This window comes from Triticum urartu, chromosome 3A (genome assembly GCF_056163025.1).
Source record: "Triticum urartu cultivar PI428250 chromosome 3A, HENAU_Tu73, whole genome shotgun sequence".
Taxonomy (NCBI): Eukaryota; Viridiplantae; Streptophyta; class Magnoliopsida; order Poales; family Poaceae; genus Triticum; species Triticum urartu.
In genome coordinates this window covers 730,365,842-730,393,163 of record NC_141875.1, presented here as the reverse complement: position 1 = coordinate 730,393,163, position 27,322 = coordinate 730,365,842, and the positions used below count along the sequence as shown (strand labels likewise).

The following is a 27,322-nucleotide window of genomic DNA, read 5'->3' as shown; positions in this document are numbered from 1 at the left end:
GCCACCAGCCGCCCCTAGATCTGCGGCCCCTCGTGTCGCCGCGGCTGGAGGGGACGCCGGCGAAGTCTGCGCGGCCCCAAGGATGGTGGCGGCGGGGCGTTCTTGCTTCTGTGGCGTCAAGATGCGGGGCCATGGCCTCCCGGCGGCGCGGTGTGATTCCGCGGCGGGGCTTCTTCTCTCGCCGCGGCGCTTCCCCTCTCTGGCCAGCTCTCATGTCCCCCGCGGCATCCTCCTTCCCTGGCTACGCGCACGAGAGTGGCGGTTTTGGCCATGGGGGCCACGACGGAGGGACCCGGCGCCCGCTGCGTTGGCGTGCTGCGTCTTCCTTCTCTGGCACGACTGGCACGGTCGTGGCCATGCGAGGTGCGCCTGTGGATGCTCCATGCGTTGGTGCTGCAGGCGGGCCCAATCTGGGCCCCACGTGGGCCTGCAACCGCTCTGCTTGGTGGTGGTGCGGATCTCCTCATCTTCGACGACGCGACGGCCTGCACACGGTGGATCTAGTCGTCGCTGTTGCGGCCTGGTAGGCGTGGGCCTGCGTTTTCCGGTGTCCAGCTTACCGGCGTTCCTCTCGTAGCAGCTTCGACCCCGACCCCCTAGAAGCTGCGCTCTTTCCGGATTTTTGTGTTCGTCGATGTTTTGGCGGCTCCGACCCTGGCGCTCTTGAAGCTGCGCTCTTTCCGGCTTCCGGGGCTCATCGGGCGTCGGTGTTTCGGCAGCTGCGGCCTTGTCGGTCCAGATCTGCGTTTTTCCAGATCTTGGCTCATCGACGTGCCAGATGCTGTCGCCTCCCATGTGATGGTTCTCTACGCCTTGTTATGACCTCTCCAGCCCCGAACGCTACACCTTGCGTCGCCCCACCTTCGCCAGATCCAATGCTCGCGCTTCTGGTGGCTCCTGATGCCACTTTGGCAGTGGGCTTGGCTCCCCTTCTAGCGATGGTAGCCCCAGCTTATGACATGTTCTCATATTTGGATCCTATCCCACGACCTTGGGATTGTTCGGACATCGTCCAGGGCAAAATCCCTGCTTGGCTTGCTGATGTTCGCAGCGGCGACACCTATGGGTGCCGTTCCCTTCCTGGAGCCGCTGCCACGGCCTTTACACCGTTCCCCTACTCGAGCACTGGGGGAAACCCCAGGTGCAGTTCCTCGGACCGGACGACGACGACGTAATGGCGTCGTCTTATTTGCTCATGGCGTGTTTGGTACTGGATTCTGAGTTTTGAGGCATCTTCTTGGTTGGGTTGTTTCGCTTGGATAGGATAGTTTAGCACTGTGTTGTAGCTTTTTTTGGGCCGAGCAGCCCATGTCTCTCTGCTTTGGGCGCTATGTTTACGCCATCTTTGGTTGTGTCATGTGATGTACCCCTCCCCCCTCTATGTTCTCACTTCAACTTCTTCTATCAATGAAAATATACGCAAGCTTGGCGTATTCGCGAAAAAAAGTATTGAACATTACAGAGTGGTTGAACTGAAGTGTGTATGTGAAGTGTGCTTTTTATGACTTTAGGGTACTGATATTATTGCTAAACTGAAAGAAGTTGTAACTGCACCACAAAATGCTGACATGGCATTGTTTGTTTTGGTTGTCATAAGATAATTGTGGTGAGTGCAAGTGGATGCCCGCCAGAGGTAAGTATATAATTAATGGCGGGCATGCGTCCGTCACTAATGATGTGATAGCAATGGCGGCAGGTCAGTGGCGGGCGCCCCCGAGAGTTGGCCCGCCACTGTTATGCTTTTTGCGCCCGAATTACTAGGCATTCCCGCAGTAGTGGATATTTTGGCCCACTGACAGTCACTAGCTCGAGCTCTGCTCTCTTAAGCTCTGTCGTGCCACATGCTTACTCTTCTCTCTCCCTAACTCTCTGCACCCAATCATCAGCGACTAACCGATGATCACTTTAGTAGCTAGCCGTGCGCTCGTCTAAATTACAGAACCCAGCGGGGTTCTATGGGGGATTTGTATTCTGGAATGCCAAAAATTTGGTTGGGGACTAGTAAACAGGGCCATACAATAAGAGATAAAATGTCAGTTTATTCATTATTACATCGTAACGTGTAACAACAAAAACGGTGGTTCTTCTTTCAAAATAGGTGGGAGACCAGGATCCTTCAAATAATAAGCAACATTTATTCAGCAAAATGTAACAGCTGCAAGAAATGTCTGAATAAAATATCTGCAGCAACAGATAAACCCTGTAGTGAAAGAATGCTCATTTATACAGAAGCAATGAAAAATGCAACATGTATATGCACTTCCTAATGTAACTTGCCGTTAATACTGGTCATTAAACTGAATGAAAGGAAACAATATGTTTATTAAGCAGAATATCTCAATAAACGTTTATAATGCTGAAGCTCATACCAACAGAGGACATGCATTGGTAAATGCACATAAAAAAAATAACACTTGCTATCAAAGTATATCCATAACTGCATATAATCAAATGAGCTATCCCAGTGAAATATGTTGAGCCATAAAAGATGATGCTAATTGCAAAGCCTTAAAAAACAACCATGGAAACTTGTTGACAGAAACAATACTATTGACAGTGCTACACTGCGAACAACTCATACTAGCATGGCCAAGAGGTGATCTCATTTTCCCTCTATGTGTCCTCGTTCCAGGGATTCCCTTCTCCTCCGCTAGCCGCTACAATAGTAGGATGGGCTGGGAACCCGGGATCTCTGGGTACATAGGGTGTGGGAGGAGTGTGCCGGGGAGGTCGTGCTGGAGGTGGCGGCGTCCTCGGTGGTGCCACCAGTGGTGAATTTTATTCTCTGCTCTTGTCCTTGTCGCGTCGGCGTTTGCTCCCGCGCCGGCATTGGGTGTGGGAGACCCAGTTTGGGTGTTTGGGCCGGCGTGCAATGCTAGGTTCGGGGTTTGCGGTTCGTGGATTCGGCGCTTTCCGCTAATGTGGTCTGAGGGAGACATCAGAGTCATGGACCGGCGAGCGTGAGAAGACCTTCGGCCGATGTCGTGGATCTAAGACTGACAGTAGAATGGGGGGTAGGTATGAGGAGGCAAGATCCTAGCTATGAAGTAGTTGTACACACGAGTTTTACGAGTTCAGGCCCTTCTCGGAGGAAGTAACAGCCCTACGTCTCGGTGCCCTGAGGCGGTCGACTGGATTATACGTGTGTGTGTCTGTGTTTACCAAAGTGCGAACCCCTGTCCCAGAGGAGGGGGGTGGCTTATGTAGAGTGCGCCAGGACCCCAGCTCCCCTCCGTTACACAGGGTTCAATGTTCATAAAGGTGGGGCGTTACTGGTAACGTCTACAATAAAGTGTTATAAATGCCCATAATGCTATGGTTTAAGTCGCAACCGTTGCAGAGTGGAGGGCTTCTCGTCTTCTGGTGGCCGAGTGTCTTCAAGGTGGTCGAGTGGATGATATTTTCTCTTCGACTGCTTCTGATTCTTTGTAAAAGATGTCCTCGGTGAGGGTATGCTGGACAGGTCCATGACCCTACCCTAGGTACATAGCTTCATCATTATCCCCCGAATGGATCAGGGTTCGAATGAGGAAGGGGTTGAGAACACTTCCGACCCACTCTTTGTGCTATGAATATGCCTTGTCCTGAAACAATGAGTTGAGGAGACGACGTCGACTCCTTTCTCAGTCGCCTTGGTCCATTCTTGGTTGTTGTCGAGTGAACTTTCATGGTTGAATTCCGAATGATGATGTAGAGGGTGTTTGTCTTCAGTCTGACAGGTTCTTCTGCTCTCCATGGATCTCGCGGGATCCGAATTTTGGGAAGCGCGCCAGACGGGAGGAAACAAGGTCATCGGGACGGATTAGGTAAGTCTCCTCGATCCCCGCGCCACCTTTTTCGCCACGTACTGCGCGCGCGACTGTTGCGGGATTTGTTTAGATCGCTTGGGTCCACTAATCAGCCACTCGGCGGAAGGTCTTATAAAAGGTCTCGGGCCAGGCCTCTGCTCCGCACGCCACCATTCTCTCTTCTCTTTCTCCCGATCTCTCCGCCACTCTCGCTTCCGCCTCGTCGCCGGACCTCCGCTCGAGCTCGATCTGCCACCATGGGGAAGGATAAGACGGTGGCGCTGGAACGCGCGAAGAAGGCGACCGCGAAGGCGAAGGGCAAGCGGACTAGCCGGGGCGGATCCTCGTCAAGGTCCGGCCTGCCGGCGGGCTGGATCCAGGGCGACTGGATTCGCTCGGCGATCACGCAGGATGACCTCGACGACTTGGTGGAGGGGGGATTGATCCCCCACAAGTCGGCTCGGCTCCCGGGGGACGAAACTGAGCGGCAGCCTAGAGAGGGTGAGTGTGTCCTCCTAGCAACCCACGTAGATCGCGGATTCTCGCTGCCTCCCCACCCTTTCTTCCGGGGGTTTTTGAACTTCTTTGGGGCTAAGCTCCACCATTTCACTCCGAACACCATAGTCTATCTGGCCGCTTTCGTGTCCATGTGCGAAAACTTCTTGGGCTGTCGACCGCACTGGGGGCTTTTCAAACACATCTTCGCTTGACGTTCCTAGTCGGTCAAAAAGGCCAAGTTGAGTGACGAGAGGACGCGGGTGATCCAGATGTGCGGTGGTCTGGGGATCCAGATGAGGAGCAAGAGTACTTTCCCAGCGATGATCCTTCCTGACTCGGTCCGGGGCTGGCAGTTGACTTGGTTTTACTGCAAGGACAAGCCAACCTCTGGCCAGTCGACTGGACTTCCTCCTTTCTCCTTGGCTCGAGTGGAAAAGCCTTCTCCCCTGAAGGTAGTTCCAGAAGAGAAGGCACAGGTCAAGGAGCTGGTCTAATGGGTCATCCAGCTTATCCGCGACGTAGTGACCGGGATGGATCTGCTGGAGGTCTTTCTCGATCGACCCATCCAACCTCTTCAGGCGCGCGATCATCCGATGTGGGTGTACTCTGGGCTCGAAGATACCACTCGGATCCACCCGGAGGAGGTCAGTGAGGATACCATGGAGAACTGGTTGAGGGGAATCACTGGCAACAAAGACAACCCTCGGGGATCCAGGAGGGTGATTCCATTCGACAACTCGCGCCAGCTGGAGCAGGTATATTTCTGTTTTATCAAGTATCTTTCCGATTCACCACGTGATGTCCCGTTTGTGGTCGACTGAATGTCTTTTGATTGTCATCCTTTCAGGCCCTCATTGAAATGTACTCGATGCCCAACGGAGTGCAGGACCCCGGCGCTGAAGAAGAAGGGAGCGGGGGCGAGAGCGGCGAGGAGCATTCAGAAGCCGAGGAGGATGAGGAGAGCGATGAATCGACCGATGAGGAAGAAGTCGACTCGCCTCCTCGCAGGGAGAGGAGGTCCAAGCACACTCATGACCAGGCACGCGCTCCGGACTTGGTGGCTGCGCCGATCGGGCAATTCTCGAAGCGCCCCAGGACGTCTTCCCCGACGCCGACTGAGAAGCCTCCAAAGAAATCCAAGGTCGCACCGCTTCCAGCGCCAAAAGTGCCGAAAGCCATCTCTTCCAAACCACCCAAAGCTTTGCCTCGGATCAAAGTGACCGTTCCTACTATCTCCGGGTAACCATCTGACTTGTCCTTTATGTGGATTCAATTAACTGGGTGTAACCGATTGAATGCGGGCCTTTGCAGTGCTGCTACGTTAGGGACCTCTTCATACTAGTACCGGGCCGAGGAAATGGAGGATGTGGTGACCTCTAACCCAGGTATGAACTCTTGCGATTTCGATTCTTGATCCTTTTAGGGTCGAGTGGTTCACTTGGAGTCGAATGTTCTATCTTGCAGCTCCACCCAACATCATTGACCTTCCGGACGACGACGAAGATGTGGCTCCTAAGCCTAGGAAAAGCAAGAAGGTAACAGCTGGCAGGGTGGCTCGGCAGGAACCAACTGCAATGCCTCCCGTCTGTCAAGCTGAAGATGCGGGCAGGGCCGCTGTGACATTCGCTGCACCCTTGCCGAGTGGGCACCCCACGCGGTCGACCACGCCTGTGGTTCCTTCAACTATCCAACTCCACACCACGGAGCATCAAGCAGCTGCACCTGGGTCGTCTGCACATTTTTTCACCAGCTACCCCGTCCCAGACAACCAGTCGGAAGCAGCTGCGGAAGCCATCCGACAGGCTGATATGATGATGGAGCGGGTGAAGATAGTGCACGAGAGCAGTCAGGCTGCCTATGATGCTAGTGCCGCTCTTCGGGCCAATGTCGAGGTGAGTAGACTTTCCGACTATTTTTTTTCTCGAAAAATCTTCTTCTGCATAATCTCCTGTTGTTCGCGTTGAATTAGAGCACCCACTGGGTGTTGTTGTCGTTTTTGGTAGTTTCGCTCTTCCACTCGGTCTGGGCGAGTGGGATCAGAACCGGTGGGGGCACACTAAGTGCACCCACTGGGTGTAGTCCCCGAGACCGCGGTCGACTACTGGCAGTCGACTGTGGTCTGAGTTCTTCTTTTTTTGACGGCGCAATTGTCCTTTCTCTCTCTCTCTCTCTCTCTCTCTCTTTACTCCTTGCACTCGACTCCGGCGGGCCGGGCGAGTGGGATCAGAACCGGTGGGGGCACGCCAAGTGCACCCACTGGGTGTAGTCCCCGAGACCGCGGTCAACTGCTGGCAGTCGACTAGGGTCTGAACAGCTTGTTGTCCACTTCTTTAGGTTTTATTCATTCGGAAATGAACTGCTTTCGAACCTATCGATTGACCTGTCTCTTGCCTCTTGCAGAAGTCTTGTACTCTTATCTCCAAGTTTGCCGAACTCGAAGAGAAGCAGAGGCAACTCAACTTAGACTTGGAATTGGCTCAGCAAAATCTAAAAAAAACCTCAAGACGAGGCCGCTGGTATGGAAGGTAACTGATTGCTGAATGAATTTCAATATATCTCTTTGATCTCTTTTTTGATTCGATTATTTATTTTGCTGAGAAAATGAAGTTGGCTCTGGACAAGAAGGATTCGGACCTCGCCGCCGCGCAAAAAGCATCCCAAGACAAAACCGCTCTCGCAGAGAAGAAGCTAGCTTCAGTCGGAACGCTTGAAGGAGAGGTGACTGGACTGACATCTTGTCTTAATCAAGCTAACCGCGAAGTGACCAGCCTGAAGAAGGATAAGGTCGCCCTGAACGAAAAGTTGGAGTCTGCGATCCGCAAGAGGAATGACACAGAAGCTTATCTGATGACCCTCGCCAAGAAGCTTTATCTCGTGCTGGGAGGTATTTCTTTTAATCCGACTATGTTGATGTTTGCGATCGGATTTTGCTCGGTTGATTGAACTGACTTTTGGCTGCAGAACTTTGTCAAGACTTTGACGAAGAAACTGGGAGGGTTGAGACGGGTTTGGACCCTATCGCTTCCCCGGTCTGCGACGAAACTGCAATGAACGTGCTCCGACTGGAGTCCCGTATCGCCAGCGCCACAAGCTACCTCGCACGCGTGAAGGAGGTTGTCTCTCGAATCGACTCGACGCTTTGGCCGAAGGCGACGCTTCAGAATGATCTGGAATCTCTGATGACTCGACTGAACGAGATCCCTGACCGAGTGCAAGAATGGAAGAAATCCTCCGCCCGGTGTGGTGCTGACGTGGCGCTGTCCCTGGTGCGAGTCCATTGCAAGGAGGTTCGTGAAGACAAGTTGGCTGCGATCAAAGTCGCTAACACCAAAAAGCACGACTTCCAGTCCTTCATGGAGACTTTCATTGCTGCCGCCACTCGGATCGCTGATGGGATCGATCTGGACTCATTCGTGGAGCCTGCCAGTCCTCCTCTGGCTGAGTGAACAATCTTATGAAACTTGGATACGCTTTAAATTTGCCTCGGAATGCCGAGTGGTTTCTGTAACCGTTAAACTCCTTCGGGCTTGGTGCCCGAGTACTTTTGATTTGCTGCTTGGAACCTTTTAGTATTTATCTGAATTTGGTTTATCTCTGAATGTGCTTGTGTTTGCCTTCGGATGGACTTTGCTTGCTGCACCTCTTCGTCCTTGCGGATAGGGATGGAGTGGACGTTGTATTTGTGCCACAGCTCCGAAGGAGAAGGTGGTGGTCGACCTGCACCTCGTCGTCCTTGCGGATAGGGATGGAGCGGACGTTGTATTAGTGACGCAGCTCCGAAGGAGAAGGTGGCAGTCGACCTGCACCTCGTCGTCCTTGCAGATAGGGATGGGTCTCAGACTTAGGCGAGTACTGGACTACAGCTAAGCCCCCGAGTGGGAGGATTGCTCTCCACTCGGTAGGATTTTTCCAAACTTAGGCGAGTGCTGGACTGCCGTTAAGCCTCTTAGTGAGAGAACTTAGGCGAGTGCTCGACTGTAGCTAAGCCCCCGAGTGGGCGGGCTGCTCTCCACTCGGTAGGATTTTTTCAAACTTAGGCGAGTGCTGGACTGCCGTTAAGCCTCTTATTGAGAGAACTTAGGCGAGTGCTCGACTGCAGCTAAGCCCCCGAGTGGGAGGACTGCTCTCCGCTCGATAGGATTTTTTCAAACTTAGGCGAGTGCTGGACTGCCGTTAAGCCTCTTAGTGAGAGCACTTAGGCGAGTGCTCGACTGCAGCTAAGCCCCCGAGTGGGAGGACTGCTCTCCACTCGGTAGGATTTTTCCAAACTTAGGCGAGTGTTGGACTGCCGTTAAGCGTCTTAGTGAGAGACCTTAGGCGAGTGCTCGACTGCAGCTAAGCCCCCGAGTGGAAGGATTGCTCTTCACTCGGTATGATTTTTTCAAACTTAGGCGAGTGCTGGACTGCCGTTAAGCCTCTTAGTGAGAGAACCTAGGCGAGTGCTCGACTGCAGCTAAGCCCCCTGAGTGGGAGGACTGCTCTCCACTCGGTAGGATTTTTTCAAAGTTAGGCGAGTGATGGACTGCCGTTAAGCCTCTTATTGAGAGAACTTAGGCGAGTGCTCGACTGCAGCTAAGCCCCCGAGTGGGAGGACTGCTCTCCACTCGGTAGGATTTTTTCAAACTTAGGCGAGTGCTGGACTACCGTTAAGCCTCTTAGTGAGAGAACTTACGCGAATGCTCGACTGCAGCTAAGCCCCCGAGTGGGAGGACTGCTCTCCACTCGGTAGGATTTTTTCAAACTTAGGCGAGTGCTCGACTGCCGTTAAGCCTCTTAGTGAGAGAACTTAGGCGAGTGCTCGACTGCAGCTAAGCCCCCGAGTGGGAGGATTGCTCTCCACTAGGTAGGATTTTTCCAAACTTAGGCGAGTGCTGGACTGCCATTAAGCGTCTTAGTGAGAGAACTTAGGAGAGTGATCGACTACAGCTAAGCCCCCGAGTGGAAGGATTACTCTTCACTCGGTAGGATTTCTTCGAACTTAGGCGGAACGGATTCGCGACTAAGCCCACCCACTGGGGGATTTTAGTAGTAAATAAGAACAACACAACCGAATGAGAGAACCATAAGCTCTTGTCTTTGATAAACGAATTACAAAAGGTGTTGCTTATTACATTTTATTCGAACGAGTGTTTAAGTATAAAAGGGGCGGAGCAGCTCTGCGTTCCAAGCCCGTGGCCCGTCTTTCTGATGCCCGATACTGTAAAGATGGTATGCTCCGTTGTGGAGAACTTTGGTGACGATGAAGGGGCCTTCCCAAGTTGGAGCGAGCTTGTGTGGTTTCTGCTGATCCACTCGAAGAACCAAGTCTCCTTCTTGAAAGGCCCGACCCCTCACATTCCTGGCGTGGAATCGATGCAAATCTTGCTGATAAATGGTCGAGCAGATCAAGGCCATCTCTCTTTCCTCCTCTAAGAGATAGAGTGAATCTTGCCGGGCCTGCTCTGCTTCTGCTTCGGAGAAGAGTTCAACTCAGGGTGCGTTGTGGAGCAAGTCACTTGGCAGAACAGCTTCGGCTCCATAGACTAAGAAGAAAGGAGTTCTTCCAGTCGATCAATTAGGAGTTGTCCTTAAACCCCACAGAACTGACGGTAGTTCATCAACCCAAGCACCTGCTGCGTGTTTGAGATCACGCATCAGTCGGGGCTTCAGTCCTTTGAGAATTAGGCCATTGGCTCTTTCTGCTTGTCCATCCGACTGCGGGTGAGCAACAGAAGCATAGTCGACTCGAGTGCCCTGAGAGGCACAGAAAATTCTGAACTCATCGGAATCGAAGTTCGATCCGTTGTCCGTGATGATGCTGTGTGGGACTCCATATCGGAACGTCAATTCTCTGATAAAACTGACAGCGGTGCTAGCGTCGAGGTTCTTGATGGGTTTGGCTTCGATCCATTTGGTAAACTTGTCAACTGCAATGAGCACGTGAGTGAAGCCGCTTCTGCCGGTCCTCAGCGGTCCAACCATATCCAGTCCCCAAACAGTAAAGGGCCAGACGAGGGGGGTGGTCTTCAGGGCTGACGCTGGCTTGTGAGACATATCAGAGTAAAATTGACAGCCTTCACATCTGTCGACTATATCTTTCGCCATCTCATTTGCTCGTGGCCAATAGAATCCAACTCGGTATGCTTTAGCCACGATGGCCCGAGAGGACGCATGGTGACCACAGGTCCCCGAGTGGATGTCATTGAGGATCATTCGACCTTCTTCTGGTGTTATGCACTTCTGACCGACTCCAGCCACACTCACTACAAGAAATATGTCAACTTATGACCTTCTGTCAGTGACCCTCGAAGAATTGGTCATAAATTTATGACCATTTTAGACCAATTGGTCAAAATCTCTTCAGGGGGCTCCAAACCCTAAACCATTGCGACCATTTTGGTCAGAAAGGTCGTAATTTCCTCACACGAAATGGTCACAAAGCAAACAGTGCTAGTCCGCTGCCTTATTTCTAGTTGTTAATGACCAATATAGATGGTCATAGCCTTGTAGATTTGTGGTGGGTTGTGATGACTAGGCGCCATCTCATCAGTTTTGCCTATGTGTCATGTCCATGTGGCAGTTTTTGCCCTAGGTTGTGAAGCAACCTATATTTCTATCATTCCCAAAATTCCCAAAAAAATCTCATAAATTCTTTGGGGCATATCTTCATCAAATATGTAAAAATCCTTCCTTGCCTAGTTCAAAACTAATTCAACAATATTCATTTTCCTATTCTGTTCACAACAACACTTTATGAAGGAAGTGCTATTTATTTATTCTTGATTGCCCTCGGAATTTTTGGGCACTCTTTCCTATCCAAATCATTACCGCATGACAAAATTCAGCTCCATTTGCCTAGAAAATCTTCCTCGGCAAATTTTCAAAGTTTTTATCCACTTAGAAGCATTGTGAAGGAAGTACCTTTTTTATATCTCTAAATGACATGAAATGTATACAGTTCCTTCATATGCCCAAATTATCACCCTCCTCCAAATTGCATCTCAGTCAAATCATCTATGTGAGCCCAGGTTCAATTTATATTTTATGGCCAAATTGGCACGTTGCAAAGCAAGTGTTATATAGAACCCTCCTATTACCCTCAAACTTTTCGGGCACTCTTCCATACCCAAATCATTGCCACATGGTAATATTCAGCTTAATTTTCCTAGTAAATCTTTCTCGGGAAATTTCCAAAGTTTCTGCCTCGAGAGAAGCTTTGTGAAGTAAGTACTAGCTAGGCTTACCCAAATGATCTGAAAATTGACCAGCGCATGACCATACCAAAGTAACTTACCTACACCAATTTTGAGCTCATTTCATTCATCCAATCTCTCTCACTAGTTTTCCCAAGTTTCTGTCCATAGAAGAGCATTTTGAAGGAACTACTACTTTCGCATGTCCAAATGGTATCAATTTTCTACAATTCTTTCCTATGCCCAAATAACCATCCTCCACAAAATTTCAGCTCACTCCATTCATTCTTTTGAGCCCAGCTTCAACATTCATATTTTTGTCCAGCGTGGTACTTTGCAAAGAAAGTACCACCTAGGTTCCTCCTTTTGAGCTAAAAATTTGTGAAGACATTCTCCTTAGTAGATGATCATCCTCAGCCAAAACTCACGCCCATTGGCCATGTGCATTTCCCGTACCGCAAATCAAACACTTGGCTGCTAATTCATGTTTGAGCATCGATCGGTCTCCTCGTGAGAATCTTATGTTGTAATTTTCTTCCTAGCACCAACCTGGGGAGTGCCCAACCCACTAGACATGCCTAGGCCGCCCAGAACACATGGCAACATTACGGTCACGCGGTGACCACGCGACGGGCATGCGAGTTTACGCGCTCTAGAGTTGGGGCCCTCGGCCACCGCCCAAACCTCGACATATCGCCACCAAACCATGTATTTATGATTAAATAGGACCTTATGTAACTAGAAATGATTTTTGGAAAAAATAAATAGCAAACTATGAGGCAGCTGCAGTTCAAATTTGACCCGCTTCCAGTTGAATCGCTGGAAATTTGTCTTTTTCACGAGAGGTGGATCAAAAAATTTACACCCAACCATTTTGTCAATTGTGCATTAAATATGGCCTAGTATTTTAGAAAAATGATTTGGTCCAATTTTGCAACAATTATTTGGTAGTTCCTTCACAAAAAAACCTCCTTCGGGCACTCGAAAAATGGAAAATGGTTTTTTAGTCCAACGAAAATGAAAACTTCCTTGGGCAACATTATTTGCCATTCCAATATGCACCCTTGTGCACAATATGAGATCATTTGAACAAACTATGCCATGGATGTGGCCATAAGATTGATCATTTGGCTTGAAAGCCATTGATCTCCACACGTGATAGCTCGTTTCTGAGAACACTTTTTTAAAATAATTGCCGTATTACAAGTTTATTATTTTTCCTAGGAACTTGTCCACATATAATGATACAATGCGAAGGTTTCCCAATTTTTTGATTTTTTTTGAATTTTTTATGCCCGTTTCAAAATGCGGTCAAAACGGCGGGAATGACCGTTCCTAGCTAGTGGTTGAATCTTGGAATTTTTTTGGTGTTTCTATGATTAAATAGATACTTATGTACCTAGAAATGATTTTTGAAAAAAATAAAGAGCAAACTAGAAGGTAGCTACAGGTCAAATTTGACCCGCTTCCAGCTGAATCGGCGGAAATTTGTCTTTTTCACGAGAGGTGGATGAAAACTTTTTACACCCAACTATTTTGTCAATTGTGCATTAAATATGGCCTAGTATTTTATAAAAATGATTTGGTACAATTTTGCAACAATTATTTGGTAGTTCCTTCACAAAAAAACCTCCTTTCGGGCACTCGAAAAATGGAAAATGGTTTTTTCGTCCAAAGAAAGTGACAACTTCCTTAGGCAACATTGTTTGCCATTCCAATATGCACCCTTGTGCACAATATGAGATCATTTGAACAAACTATGCCATGGATGTGGCCATAAGATTGATCATTTGGCTTGAAAGCCATTGATCTCCACACGTGATAGCTCGTTTCTGAGAACACTTTTTTAAAATAATTGCCATATTACAAGTTTATTATTTTTCCTAGGAACTTGGCCACATATAATGACACAATGCGAAGGTTTCCCAATTTTTTGATTTTTTTAAATTTTTTATGCCCGTTTCAAAATGTGGTCAAAACGGCGGGCATGATCGTTCCTAGCTAGTAGTTGAATCTTGGAAAACTTTTTGTGTTTCTCTGATTAAATAGATACTTTTGTACCTAAAATAGATTTTTGGGAAAAATAAATAGCAAACTATGAGACAGCTGCAGTTCAAATTTGACCCGCTTCCAACTGAATCGGCAGAAATTTGTCTTTTCCACGAGAGGTGGATAAAAGCTTTTGACACCCAACCATTTGGTTAATTATGCATTAAATATGGCATAATATTTTTTAAAATTGTTGCGGTCCAATTTTTTAACTAATAGTTGATAGGTTCTTCACATAGGTGAAACAAAAAAGAGAAACAAAAAGAAAAAACACATTTGCATAAGCTTAATTGTCATTGGTGGAGATGTTTGTGCCATGGATTGATGACATGGCACACATCCATCCATCCATCCATCCATCCACCCACCCGCAGCCCAAACCCTAACTCCACTCCTCCCGTCAGACCCCTCTCCCCCGATTCAGATCCACTCTTCGCCGCCGCTGCCACCTAGCTCAAGCCGATCCCGCCGCCCGCGCCCACGCGCCACCACCCGGAGGAGCAGACCCCACGCCGCTCTTCCTCTGCCCGCCGACCCACAGCTGCCCTCTTATCACAGTAAAAGCTTTAGATCGGCAGACGATCTGTCGAGCTTCTTCTTCATCCTCTGGGAGCTCTTTCCTGAGGATGTACGCAATGTAGGGCACCGTCCAGTCGGGAGTAATGGCCAGAACCTCCATGATTAGGTCGACCACAGCTGGGACCTCGACTTCAGTCGGATCCGTGGCGCTCTTGGTTTGTGGGGGCTCTTCAATGAAAGGGTCTTCCTGAACTGTCGGCGCGTGAATATGCTCCAATAACACATTGCTGGGAATGGCCTCTCTCTTGTAACCTATCTTTGCCAATTCATCGGCTGCTTGATTTTTCAATCGGGGGATGTGGTGGACTTCTAACCCCTCGAACTTCTTCTCAAGCTTTCTCGCCGCGTTGCAGTAACCAGCCATGGCTGGGCTTCTGATGTCCCACTCCTTCATCACTTGATTAACTACCAAATCTGAGTCGCCATAGACCATGAGGCGACGGACGCCGAGTGAGATGGCCATGCACAACCCATACAGGAGTGCTTCATACTCTGCTTCATTGTTGGAGGAATCAAAGTGAATCTGGAGGACATATCTGAGCTTGTCTCCTCGCGGGGATACCAGAACCACTCCAGCACCAGAACCGTTCAACATCTTGGATTCGTCAAAGAACATGGTCCAATGCTCCGAGTGAACTTGAGTCGGCAGTTGCGGTTCAATCCACTCGGCGAGGAAATCTGCTATTGCTTGGGACTTGATAGCTTTCTTTGCCTCAAACTTGATATCCAAGGAAAGGAGTTCAATCACCCATTTTACCACTCGACCAGTTGCATCCCTGTTGTGCAGAATCCCTGACAATGGAGCGTCGCTGACGACTGTAACAAAGTGATCTGAGAAGTAGTGTGCAACCTTCTTCGTGGTCATGTAAATTCCATAGACAAGCTTCTGATAGTGAGGATATCTCTGCTTTGACAGGGTCAGGACTTCATAAATATAATAAACTGGGCGTTGAACTTTGTACGCTTTTCCTTCTTCTTCCCGCTCGACCGTAAGTACTATACTTACGACTTGTCCAGTGGCTGCTATATAAAGCAAAAGAGGCTCTTTGCTGATTGGAGCAGCAAGCACCGGCTGGGTGGAAAGCAGGGCTTTTAGCTCTGCAAATGTTGTATCTGCTTCTGGAGTCCACTCGAACGCATCTGATTTCTTCATCAGTCGCTAAAGAGGCAGGGCCTTTTCACCGAGGCGAGAAATGAATCGACTTAGGGCGGCCAAGCAACCAGTAAGCTTCTAGACATCATGCACACGGACAGGGTGTTTCATCCGAAGTATAGCGCCTACTTTCTCTGGGTTAGCATCGATTCCTCGTTCAGAAACAAGAAAACCGAGTAACTTTCCGCCTGGAACTCCAAACACGCACTTTGATGGATTGAGCTTGATATCATACCTTCTGAGGTTAGCAAAGGTTTCGGCGAGGTCGGTCAGCAGGTCAGAACCTTTACGTGACTTGACCACAATGTCATCCATGTATGCTTCCACATTCCGACTAATCTGAGTGAGCAGGCACTTCTGAATCATTCGCATAAATGTGGCTCCGGCGTTCTTCAAGCCAAATGGCATTGTGACATAACAGAAGCACCCGAACGGGGTGATAAAAGCTGTCTTTATTTCATCGGGTCCGTACAGACGGATCTGGTGGTACCCGGAGTAGGCATCCAAAAAGGACAAATGCTCGCACCTAGCAGTCGAGTCGACTATCTGATCGATGCGAGGGAGAGGGAAGTGATCTTTCGGGCAGGCCCGATTGATATGCTTGAAATCGATGCACATGCGGAGTGAGTCATCTTTCTTTGGGACCATGACAACATTGGCTAACCACTCAGAGTGGTAAATCTCTCGGATAAACTCAGCTGCCAAAAGCCGAGCCATCTCTTCGCCGATTGCTTTTCTTTTCTGGACGACGAACCGTCGAAGATGCTCTTTGACTGGTTTCACTTTCGGGTCGACTCGCAAACGATGCTCAGCCAGTCCCCTGGGAACACCTGGCATGTCAGAAGGCTTCCATGCAAAGATGTCCCAGTTCTCACGGAGGAACTGTATGAGCGATTCTTCCTATTTGGAGTCGAGTGTGGTCGAAATGTGGGTCGGAGCTGCATTGGGGTCCGTCGGGTGAATGTGAACAGACTTCGTATCGCCAGACGACTGGAATGCTGAATCCGTGGCTGGCTTCTTGGCTCGCAACAAGTCACTTAGGTCTGCATTTTTCTGGTATTCTTGCAATTTTGCCACGGCCATATGGGCATCGGCGATCTTTGAGCCCTTTTGGAAACACTCTTCCGCCTTTTTCCAATTACGAGAGATAGTGATCACTCCTCTGGGACCAGGCATCTTCAGTTTGAGGTACACGTAACAAGGTCGATCCATGAATCGTGCATAAGCTGGCCTGCCCAGAATTGCATGATACGCACTCTGAAAATCCACGACTTCAAACGTCAACTTTTCTTTGCGGTAATTTTTGGCATCACCGAAAACCACGTCGAGTGCAATCTGACCGAGGGACGCAACCTTCCTGCCTGGGATGACCCCATGGAAACTCATGTGGCTTTCACTGAGTCTGGACATCGGAATGCCCATTCCTTTCAACGTTTCTGCATACAGAATGTTCAGGCCACTGCCACCATCCATCAGGACCTTTGTCGGTCGAGTGCCTTCGACCACCGGGTCGACCACCAGCGCTTGCCTCCTAGGGGTGGCGATGTGCGCTGGGTGATCAGACTGGTCGAACGTAATGGCAGTCTGCGACCATTTCAAGTAATTGGGTGTCGCCGGAGCGACCATGTTCACTTCTCTGTTGATGACTTTCAATCGACTCTTATTTTCAACATAAGCAAAAATCATCAGAGTGGAATTCACGTGAGGATAACCATCATCATCTTCCCCTTCACTCTCAGCCTTGTCTGCCTCCTTCTCCTTTTCCTTGGGCTGTTTCTCTCGGAACTGCTGGATCAGGAGCCGACACTGTCGAGTGGTATGCTTCGGGTAAATGAAATTACCTTCTTCGTCTTTTTTGGTGTGGATATGGCACGGCAGATCCAACACGTCATTTCCATCTTGATCTTTTACTTTCTTGGGGTTCCACGGCCCTTTGGGTTTCCCCTTGAACTTTCCTTGAACCACAACCAAGGCCTCACCCGGAGCAGCTGGTTCGGCCTTGCGTTTTTGTTTCCAACTGGAGTTTCCTCCTCCGGCTTCGTGGGCGACTGCTTTGTGCTTGCCGCTCCGCAGTCGCTCCTCCTCTTCACCATTGGCATACTTGGTGGCGATTTCCATCATCCGAGTCAAAGTCATGTTTCCTGTCCGACCGAATTTCAGATTCAACTCTCGGTACCTGACGCCTTCCTTGAAAGCACAAATTGCCTGATGATCAGACACATCTTCCACCATGTGGTGCAGGGTGATCCACCTTTGGATATAATCTCTCAAAGTTTCATTCGGTTTATGGACGCAACACTGTAATTCTGTCAAACCTGCTCGCCGCTTGCAAATACCCTCAAACGTTCTGACAAACACTCGGGTGAGATCTTCCCAAGTATAGATGCTGCCAGGCGCCAACTGATTCAGCCACGCCCTAGTCGAGCCCTCCAACATCAGAGGAAGGTGTTTCATGGCCACCTCATCATTGCCGCCACCAATCTGGACAGCCACTCGGTAGTCTTCGAGCCAGGTGTCAGGCTTGGACTCTCCGGTGAACTTACTGGCTCCAGTCGCCAACCTGAAGTTGGGGGGGATCACTGCAGCTCTGATAGCTCTGCTGAAGCACTCTGGGCCGGAGACATGCACCCTGTTGCTGGTTTGCGGGCCTCTGTCATGGCCATCTCGGTGAGCTCTGTTTCTGTCGACCAAGCCTTGTACGAGAATAGATCTCGCATCAAAGCCTGACTCCCTGGGGTCGACTGGAATACCTCTTCCGACGCTGTTAGGGCGCCTGTCTTCATGTGGCCGCGACACGTACGACCCACTCCTTGGAGGAGGCGTGGGCACTCGACGGCGACCATCGCGATCGGCTCGACGATCATACTGCTCCTGGTTTCTGTACTGATCACGCCGCTCTCCACGTCCCTCACGCCCCGGGGGCGATCTCGGGCTATGGGCCGACTGGACCGTATCTGCGACTACAGATCTGCTATGGATCCTATCCCGCGACTGAGACACGGCCGTATTCTGCTCTCCTGCTGCCCGGAGCAAGGCCCTGATCTGCGCCAGACCTCGGCCAGCTTCTGACTGGGAAGGTTGAATCGACTCTGCTATCCGGGCCGCAGCTGCTAGGTTTTGGATCGTTGTTCGGTATACCTGAGCCGGAGGTGGAAAAAGTTGGCGTCGGCTGGACTCAGGAGCACGTTGACGAGCGCGATCATTGAGTGCGCGCTGTAGGTTCTCCAGCCGAGTGCGCTCAGCCAGATTGGCCAAGCGAGCCTGTTCCAAGGCCTGGGCCTCGGGCGTTTCTCCAACTATAGGAGTATGCAGGGCATCCATGTTCCGGCGACGAAGTTCTTCTCTCTGTTGTGAGGAGAGAGGCTCGGGGCGGTACTCCTCGTGAACGCACGACGGATCGCCGTTCCCATCACCTCCGTCTTCACGATCGAAGCAAGGAGGACCGCGTGGTCCATTAACCATCAGGACTTCCGCTGCCGAGTCATTGCTGCCGCACTCGGATGCGGTCTCTACGGAGCCAATCGACAGATCGAACAGGCCATAGAGACACTCGTCGGGCTCGAGCGCCGCGACTTGAGGGGTGGCCGACTGGCGTGCCACCGCATGCTTCACCCACCGTTGAACCCTCGACCGGCCGGTGCGCTTGTTCTGGCGGGTCACAGGGAGGTGGAAACCCGTAGGAGTCGACTGCTACTGGGTCGACGGTTGCCGCAGGAGGACGCCGCGGACGCACGCGTGAAAGTGCGTCGCCCCGCGGGCGGGGAGCGCATCGACATCGAGTGGTGCCTCTTGAAGCCAAGCGGAGTCGTCGTTGACAAAAACGAGCGCGCCGAGACGGATCTCGCGGCCCTCAGCCAAACCTCCGCCTGGAACAATGATGATGGGGATCGGAAAAATTGCAACTTCTCCAATAAGTCGCTAAGACACCTGCCTCACGGTGGGCGCCAACTGTCGTGGATCTAAGACTGATAGTAGAATGGGGGGTAGGTATGAGGAGGCAAGATCCTAGCTATGGAGTAGTTGTATACACGAGTTTTACGAGTTCAGGCCCTTCTCGAAGGAAGTAACAGCCCTACGTCTCGGTGCCCTGAGGCGGTCGACTGGATTATACGTGTGTGTGTGTGTGTTTACCAAAGTGCGAACCCCTGTCCCAGAGGAAGGGGGTGGCTTATATAGAGTGCGCCAAGACCCCAGCTCCCCTCTGTTACACAGGGTTCAATGTTCATAAAGGTGGGGCGTTACTGGTAACGTCTATAATAAAGTGTTATAAATGCCCATAATGCTATGGTTTAAGTCGCGACCGTTGCAGAGTGGAGGGCTTCTCGTCTTCTGGTGGTCGAGTGTCTTCAAGGTGGTCGAGTGTCTTCAAGGAAGTCGAGTAAGCACATCTTCATGGTCGAGTGGATGATATTTTCTCTTCGGCTGCTTTTGATTCTTTGTAAAAGATGTCCTCGGGGAGGGTATGCTGAACAGATCCATGACCCTACCCTCGGTACATAGCTTCATCAGCCGACGCGCCACAAAGTTTCAGTTCTGCCGGCGTTTTTTTGGCTCTCAAAGAGGCTTGCCCACGATGGCGTCTCTCGGGCCCTGGGTTTGTGCACAGCTCCTTCATCTTATTCCCTTGTGCATTATTGGTTTTCTTGGGGACTCTTCCCGCGAGTGTTGCATGTAAGCTATGTTTACTATCTGAGTAATCAAGTACTCCCTCCGTTCCTAAATATTTGTCTTTTTAGAAATTTCAAATGGAGTATCACATATGAATTGTATATATACATATTTTAGAGTGTACATTCGTTTATTTTGCTTCGTATGTAGTCATTTGTCGAAATCTCTAGAAAGACAAATATTTAGGAACAAATGGAATAGTGTGTTGTTTCTCCTAAAGAAAAAACACACAGTGGTACACTCCGTCACAAAAAAAAAAAAATTTGTACTATCAACAGTGTCATGTACTAAACGAAAGTATCCCTGAAAGAAAATAGTACTACACGGAGTACATGACAACAATACGACTTCAATCACGACTCGGGACCCGGACGGTCTGAAACACACAACACTCACCTGCATCTGCTGCCGGCGGCGGAATTGGATGGGTATGGGCCGGGGCGTGCTTCCTCCTCCCGGCCGCTGAACCACCGCCGGCGGATCTCGACAACAACAGCTGCTACTACGCAGATCTCCACCCCCTTCCCCACTCCTCCTCTTGGTGTGCAAGCCGCTGCCTGCCTAGCTCCTCCTCCACCGCCGGTACGGCAAGCATCCGGATCTGAATCTGATGGCCGGATCTCGGGACTAGGCGGGCGGGGATCATCGCCGACCGCGTCCTGTCCTACGACGTCGCTGATTTCGTCCGTTTCCGTGCCGTGTGCTGCCCCTGGCGGCAGTGCTCCCTCGATCCAGGAACGCACGGCGTGATGGACCGCCGGTTCCACCCCTGGCGGTGGACGATGCTTCGGGAGGAACACGCCACCCCCAGCCGTCGCTCCTTCCTCAACACCTCCACCGGCGAGTGCATCCAGGTCGACATCCCCGAGCTCCTGGACCACGACGTGCTGGCGGTCACGGCCGAGGGCCTCCTCGTTCTGCTCCAAAGGCCTGAGTGCACTCACGTCCGCCTGCTCAATCCGCTCACCGGCCATCTCATTGCAGATCTCCCGCCGATCACCACGCTGCTGCCTCCCGGAGTAGGTCTTTTCCATTATTTTTTCGACATCTATAGACAGTGCACGGCCTGGGGCACCGGCATCGCTGGTGATGATTCAACAGTGGTGCTCAGCTTCAATCGGCTCGGCATGCTTGGCACGGCCAAGCCCGGCGACGGCCACTGGACGCCGGCCTACTACGACGGTTATTCTCTGGGTACAGCACCCGTGATGTTGGCAGGCCGCTTCTATTGTGTTACCGTAAAAGGCGTCATGGTGTTGGAAATGGGTGCAGATGAGCCACCTCGGTTGATGGTGGATGCCAACCTGAATATGACTGCCCGGCCATTTCAGGATTGCATGCACCTGGTGAACAATTGTGGGGAGCTATTGCTGATCCACCGTCAAAAGCCTGACGCCGCCGTCCGGGAGTAGTATTTGGAGGGAGAGGTACGACACATATCGAGTGGATTTGGACACTGAGGGGCTATTCCGAGTCAAGAGCTTGGGCGGCGGCACAGGGCGTGCGCTGTTCATGGGTACGGACGGCTCTTTGTCGGTGTCTGTGGATGTTTTCCCCTCCGGCACGATTAGTGCTGACACAATCTACTTGAGCTTTGACTTTGGCGAGAGGGAGTTTTTAAATATCATCTCAGGTTGGGATGCGTGGGACGTGCTAGCAGACGCTGGGGTGGCTTGGTGCCATGCCCCATACTCTTGTTGACTGCCTGTGTTTAGCCAATACTGTCAAGTATACCGTTTGAGGAGCTATCTTAGAGCAACTTCAATGGGACGACCCAAACGGCCAGCATTTGTCCGTTTTTTATCCGTTTGCGTCGGCCGCCCGTCGGGCGTCAGCCCACTTTTGCATTTGGGTCGGCAATGCGCCCAACGCGCCGATCCATTTCATATCCGCATTCAACTTTTAAATAAAAAAGGCCCGTGGCCGATCATGCCAGCGGCCATGTCTCATGCCGGCACCAATGCCAGCGCCGGCATACAATGCCGGCTTCAGAAAATACCACAGTTCATGCTGGCGCACTCGCCAGCCGGCCGGCACACATGCCATCACACAAAAAAAGGTGGGACTTGAGTTTGACCACGCCATCGCGGCTCCCGTGGTCATGCCGGCACACCTGCCGGCATACAAAAAGATGGCCCTCGACGCCATAGATCACTCGTCCTCGAACTTGAGCATGCCGGCTTGTATCTTCTCGAACCACGGCCTCTTCCTTGGCGACAAGGTGTTGAGATCCACCTTCATGATCTCCACCCCGGTCATCATGCTTGCAAGAGCCACTTCTTTCGCCTTTGTCTTGGCGTTGGCGGCCTCGATCTCTAGCATCTTGGCTTGCTTCTCCGCCTCGAGCTCGAACATCTTGGCTTGCTTCTCGGCGTCAAGATCAAGCCTCCTTCTTTGGATCTCCATGAAAGTATCCATTTGCTCCGCCATGAAACGCCGGCGCTCCTCCTCCCTTGAGTCCTTCTTATTCATCATGCCGTCCACGCTTGCGATCAAGGCGTTGGTGGCCGCATCTCGCTTGTCCTCCTTCTTTGAGTTTGTCTTCCCCCGCGGCCGCGCTGGCTCGCCCTCCCCAACATCCTCCACGGTGCCCTTCCCCCCACGTGCCTTGAGCGCGGCATATTGTGCCTTGAACTTCACTTCGTCCTTGATGACCCGATAGCAATGGGATAGGTTGAAGCACTTGCCATTGTGTTGAACCTCGAATGCCTCCAAAGCTTGAAATGCCTACAAAATGTTTCCATGCAAGCATATGGGCAAGTGATAGCAAATGAAGACGTAAAAGAATGATCTTGATGGCACAAAAGAGGGCGGCTTGCTTGCTATCATACCATGTCTTGCACGCCGATGCCGCTCACGGGGAGGGCCTTGACGCTCTCAAGGGTGGCGCAAAACTTGTTGCACTCTTGTTGGATCACCCTCCACCACTTGGAAATGGAGACCCACCCGCGCGTGCTCACAAATTGGTAAGGTGGAAACTTCTTGAGCTCATGAAACTCGCGGTGCACACGAGTCCAAAAGGTCGAATGCTTTTGCTCGGCGCCCGTCTTTGGGTCTTGTCCAATGTCTCGCCAACACTCGCAAAGAAGCTTGTCCTCGGTAGCTGTGTACGCCTTCGTGCGCTTGCTCTTGCGCTTCGGCTTAGGACCGGCGGTTTGGTTGGCGAGCTCGTCCTCGAAGAAAGGCTCCACTTCGATGTCGCACTCGTCCTCTTCCTCTAGCCCATAGTCCTCTGGGAACTCGTGGTCGAGGGGGAAGCCGTCCAGGTCGATGCCGACCTGATCACGCATGAAGGCCACCTGCTCGGGATCATAGCCAGCGGCCGGCGTGAACGCCCCAAGGCCGTCCTGGCTTTGTGTCTCGTCGGGATCGTAGCCAGTGCCCGGCGCACCACCCTCGAAGATGAGGTTTTGCATGTAGTCCTCGTCGACGGTGGTCGGCATTTCCTCGAACGGGTTACAGGCGTCTAGGAGCCCGTCCGCCGGCGTCTGTCACGCGTGTTTCCTCGTGCCGCCGGACGACGAGCCACCGACCACCGGGGTGGCGTTGAGGTCGATGGGCGTGGGCGTGGAAGGCGCGACCACGCTCACGTCGGGTGAGCACTCCCCAGAGAGGCGGGAGGCCTGCGGGTAGACGTGGAAGCCGGGGACCGGGTTGCAAACCGACGCGCGGGGTGAGTCGGGAAGCACCATTCGAGGAAACGCCGACGAGCCGGTGCTGGCCGCGGCGATGGCGGTTTGGAGGACGCTGTGCTGGCTAGGGTTTACCCCTAGCATGTAGAGCGCCTCCCTCGTTGCCGCGACGACGCGGGCGTTGGTCAACTCCTGCTGCGCGGCGGCGACGACGGCGGCCTGCGCGGCGGCCTCGTCCCTCGCGTCTGCGGCATGCCTCCGGCCCTTCCTTTTGGCCGACTCCCTTGCCCGATGTTCGGGCGTTAGCGCCTTCTTCGGCTTGGTCACGGCGGCGGTCTTGCGCGGGGCACGAGGCTTGCCTTTCCCGAAGGGAGCGACGGCGCCGGACGAGGCAAGGGAGGCGAGGCCGGCAGCGGCGTCGAGGTCGAGGTCGATGGCGTCCTCTATGGCTGGTTAGGGGGCGGGGGCGCGCAGGCGGGAGCGTTTTTAGGGAAAATGGGGTGGGGGTGTTGGTGGCTGCCACCGACCGGCGGGCCCAGGGAGAGGAGTAGGCGCGCGCGCGTCCGTCTCGTGTCCGTGCCGACGCAAATCCGGCTCAAAATTGGGCCTGGAATGGGTCGCCCACGGACGAAAAAGGGACGCGCGTCCGCTTGGGTCGGTGCGTTGGGCCACCACTTTTGTCCGCGCCGACCCAAACAGACGCGGGCGGACAAAATGGGTCGCCCCATTGGAGTTGCTCTTATTTCCTTGCTGTTTAGTGTTAGGTTGATCTCCTCCGTGTGGGCCCAACGGCCCACCGGGCCCTTAGATCCGCGCCCTGATCGGGGGCGCCCAACCCTCAATATGGTTGGTGGGCCCCTGTGACCCGCGCTATATAAACAGAGGTGGGGGCCAGGGCACGAGTTACGAGGTTAATCGCTGCCACAATCCCCACCTACAATCCCTACCGATCTAGGGTTAGCGCGGTGCTCACGGGAAGCTCCACCACCGCCGCCGTCCACTCTCTGTCCACATCGTCATCGGCCCCTACTTCACCATGGCCGGCGTTGGATCGAGCTCGTCTGGACAGGCAGAAGGTAGGTTCACCGGGATGATCTAGCCTACCCCGATCCAAAGGATCTATCAATGGTATCAGATGCCACTGGCTAGATGATTTCGGTACAAAGAAACAAAAAACAGAAAAAGAAAAAGAGATCCCCTCCCCCCCAAGAACCCTAGACAGGGCAAAGAACGAATCCTTCACGGAAACGGAAAAAGTAGCGCCGCCGCAAGGCCGCGTCGTTCCTCTCGATCTCGATGCGCATCGGCAAGCCGAGGCATCGAGAAGAAGAACACCACCCCTTTTCAGGGGCAAAGATCACCACCACTGATCCATTCGACGACGGCGCGCTCACCGCAAGGGGAACGCGCGACCGGCGAAGGGGTCAGCAGGGGCGCAGCCGCTCCATCCATCTAGGTCGCCGTCGTGCGGCAGTTGCCTCTCTTTCTCTCTGTGGGGAGGTGGTGGATGGAGACAGTACATAGAAAGGAGGGGAAAAGGATATGGGAGGGGCTCCGGCGCGGTGGTAGATCCACGGCGTCGCCGGCGGCCGGCGGACGGCGCAGCTCCAACCGCACCGCCACTCGACCGTCGTCGCGCGCAGTGGGGAAGAGGAGGGCTCAGCGGCGCTGCGCTCTCTCTGCCACAGGAGAAAGAAAAGGGAGGAAAGAAAGGGAGAGGCGCGCGCGGCGCGGTGGCTCTCACCGCCGTCGCAGCAGTTCTTCTCTGCCTCGCCGCTGAGAGAGAAAGGAACGAGCGAGAGAGGCAGCGAGCGGCGCGGGGGAGAGAGAAATGACCGAGGGTTTCGGTCAATCCCCTCGCTCCCTCGATTTTGATCCAGCGAAAGCCACGGGCCACCGTTGGATCGCGATGGACGATCTAGATATAAACCCTAGAGCGTTGCGGGCCTTCTGGGCCAAAAGTGGACTAGGCCGGCGGCGGCAGCGCGCGCACTGGCGCTGGACTGAGGCCACAGCCGCGGGCGGCACGTAGGCCAGGCCGTGGGCTGGCTTTTTCAGCTTAGGGCCGCGAGCGCTGGGTTCTACTGCGGCTAATTCTTGATTTTCCAGGAAAAGAAAGGTCTCTGAAAAGTAAAAAGAAAAGTTTCTGATATTTTTTGATTGTTCAGAAAATAGAGTGTTTCTGAAAAGTAAAATGCAAATTTCTGAAAAGAAATGTTCATGAATTTTATATAGAGAATAATAAAGTTCATGATTTTCTTTCGGTCAAAGAAAGTTTCTGTAATTAATAAAAAGTTCATGAATTTTTTTATTCGTGTTTTTTCGTTGCGTCAATAATTAGTGCTCTTTTAATGAATATGATTATGTTATGTTTATGACCAACGTTATTAATAACATGATAATGTTTTATTATTGAAATTAAAAGGTGCTCTTTTAAAAGTGAATAAAGCTAAAGTAAAAGATTAAATTGTTGCTTCTCTAATGCATTTTTTAACCAACCGGTTAAAATTGCTTAGAGAGTAAAAGAGTACAGAATTGTTTTTGAATAGAATATTGTAAAGTTTCCGCTGCAAAGTAAAAGTTTTATCCTCCAATTAAATTGGAACCAACGGGAAAATTTAATTGGAAGAAATGTTCTTAGCAATGTTTTTTCCCCATGGGTGAAATAAGATGCACATAGTTTTCGCTATGACAGAAGAAAGATATTTGTTTTAAAGTTAAAATATGGTATTGTTATTTTCTGACCAACCTTGGTGATAACAGTGCTATAATCCAAAGTTTAAATCTCTGATAAATTTTGTATCTAAGTGATCAATTTTTAGAGAACGGATAAAGATCAAGAAATGCTCTTGAACTAGAAAAATGTATATTTCTTGTTCCCGCTGCAATAAAGTTGATGAAGATGATTAATTCTTAGCAAAGTTGTTTAATAGAAATACTATCATCACACTGTTTATGAGTTATATGCATTATTTCCATTTCCTCCCAACGGTGATATGGAATTAATGTAGAAGGATGATGTTTATTCTAATTCTTCCACAACGGTGATTTAGAATATAAAAGAAAGTTTCAAAAGTTTAATGTGCATTTTTTCAACCAGACCAACGTAGGGTTATTTTTATGCCCATTATTATTGATTATTGGCTATGTTTTCTCAGATAAAAGTTTTTCATGCTTTCATTCGTGAAAGCGAATGGCTGGGTACTTGTGACCCGAAAGATGACTAAGAAAGGTCATAACGTGAGGGAGTATGTTCTCTCTAAAGAATGGCATCAAAAGAAAAGAGATAGATCATTGAGAGTCTTGATTGATGAAGGTCTTTCATGTACTCTCTATGAGGAAGATTTTTCAGTCAACATGATTTGAGATGAAACAAACAACATGCGTGCTTAATTTGACCAACGTCGGATCAAGCATGTGTGTCAAAGAGCATTCGGATTTATTCCTAAATTTGATGATTGAATATGCAGTCAAAAGAGCCAATTCTGGCATTTATGTTCCCTTACAGGGAATTACCCGCATGGCGGGAAAAGATGATTATGATAAAACCAGCATGGCGGGAAAAGTCTGGAAAAATACCTGCGTAACGGGGTAAAGCTGATATAATATTATGTCAAAAATCCCGTATGGCAGGAGAAATTCTGGCAAGACAAAGATATGATAACTCATGTGCTTTTAATGTATCCCACCCTGGGAGAAAAGAATGGAGTAGCTAAAAGGCGCAACCGTACACTTATGGGTATGGTGCGCATCATGATGAGTTATTCCAACTTGCCATTGGGA

The 27,322-nt window shown here is 51.0% G+C and overlaps 1 pseudogene; it reads left to right on the top strand.

The window, feature by feature from the left end:
• The first annotated feature begins 131 nt into the window (after positions 1-131).
• LOC147982338 (uncharacterized) lies at positions 132-21,608 on the top strand (annotated as a pseudogene).
• The last annotated feature ends 5,714 nt before the right edge of the window (positions 21,609-27,322 follow it).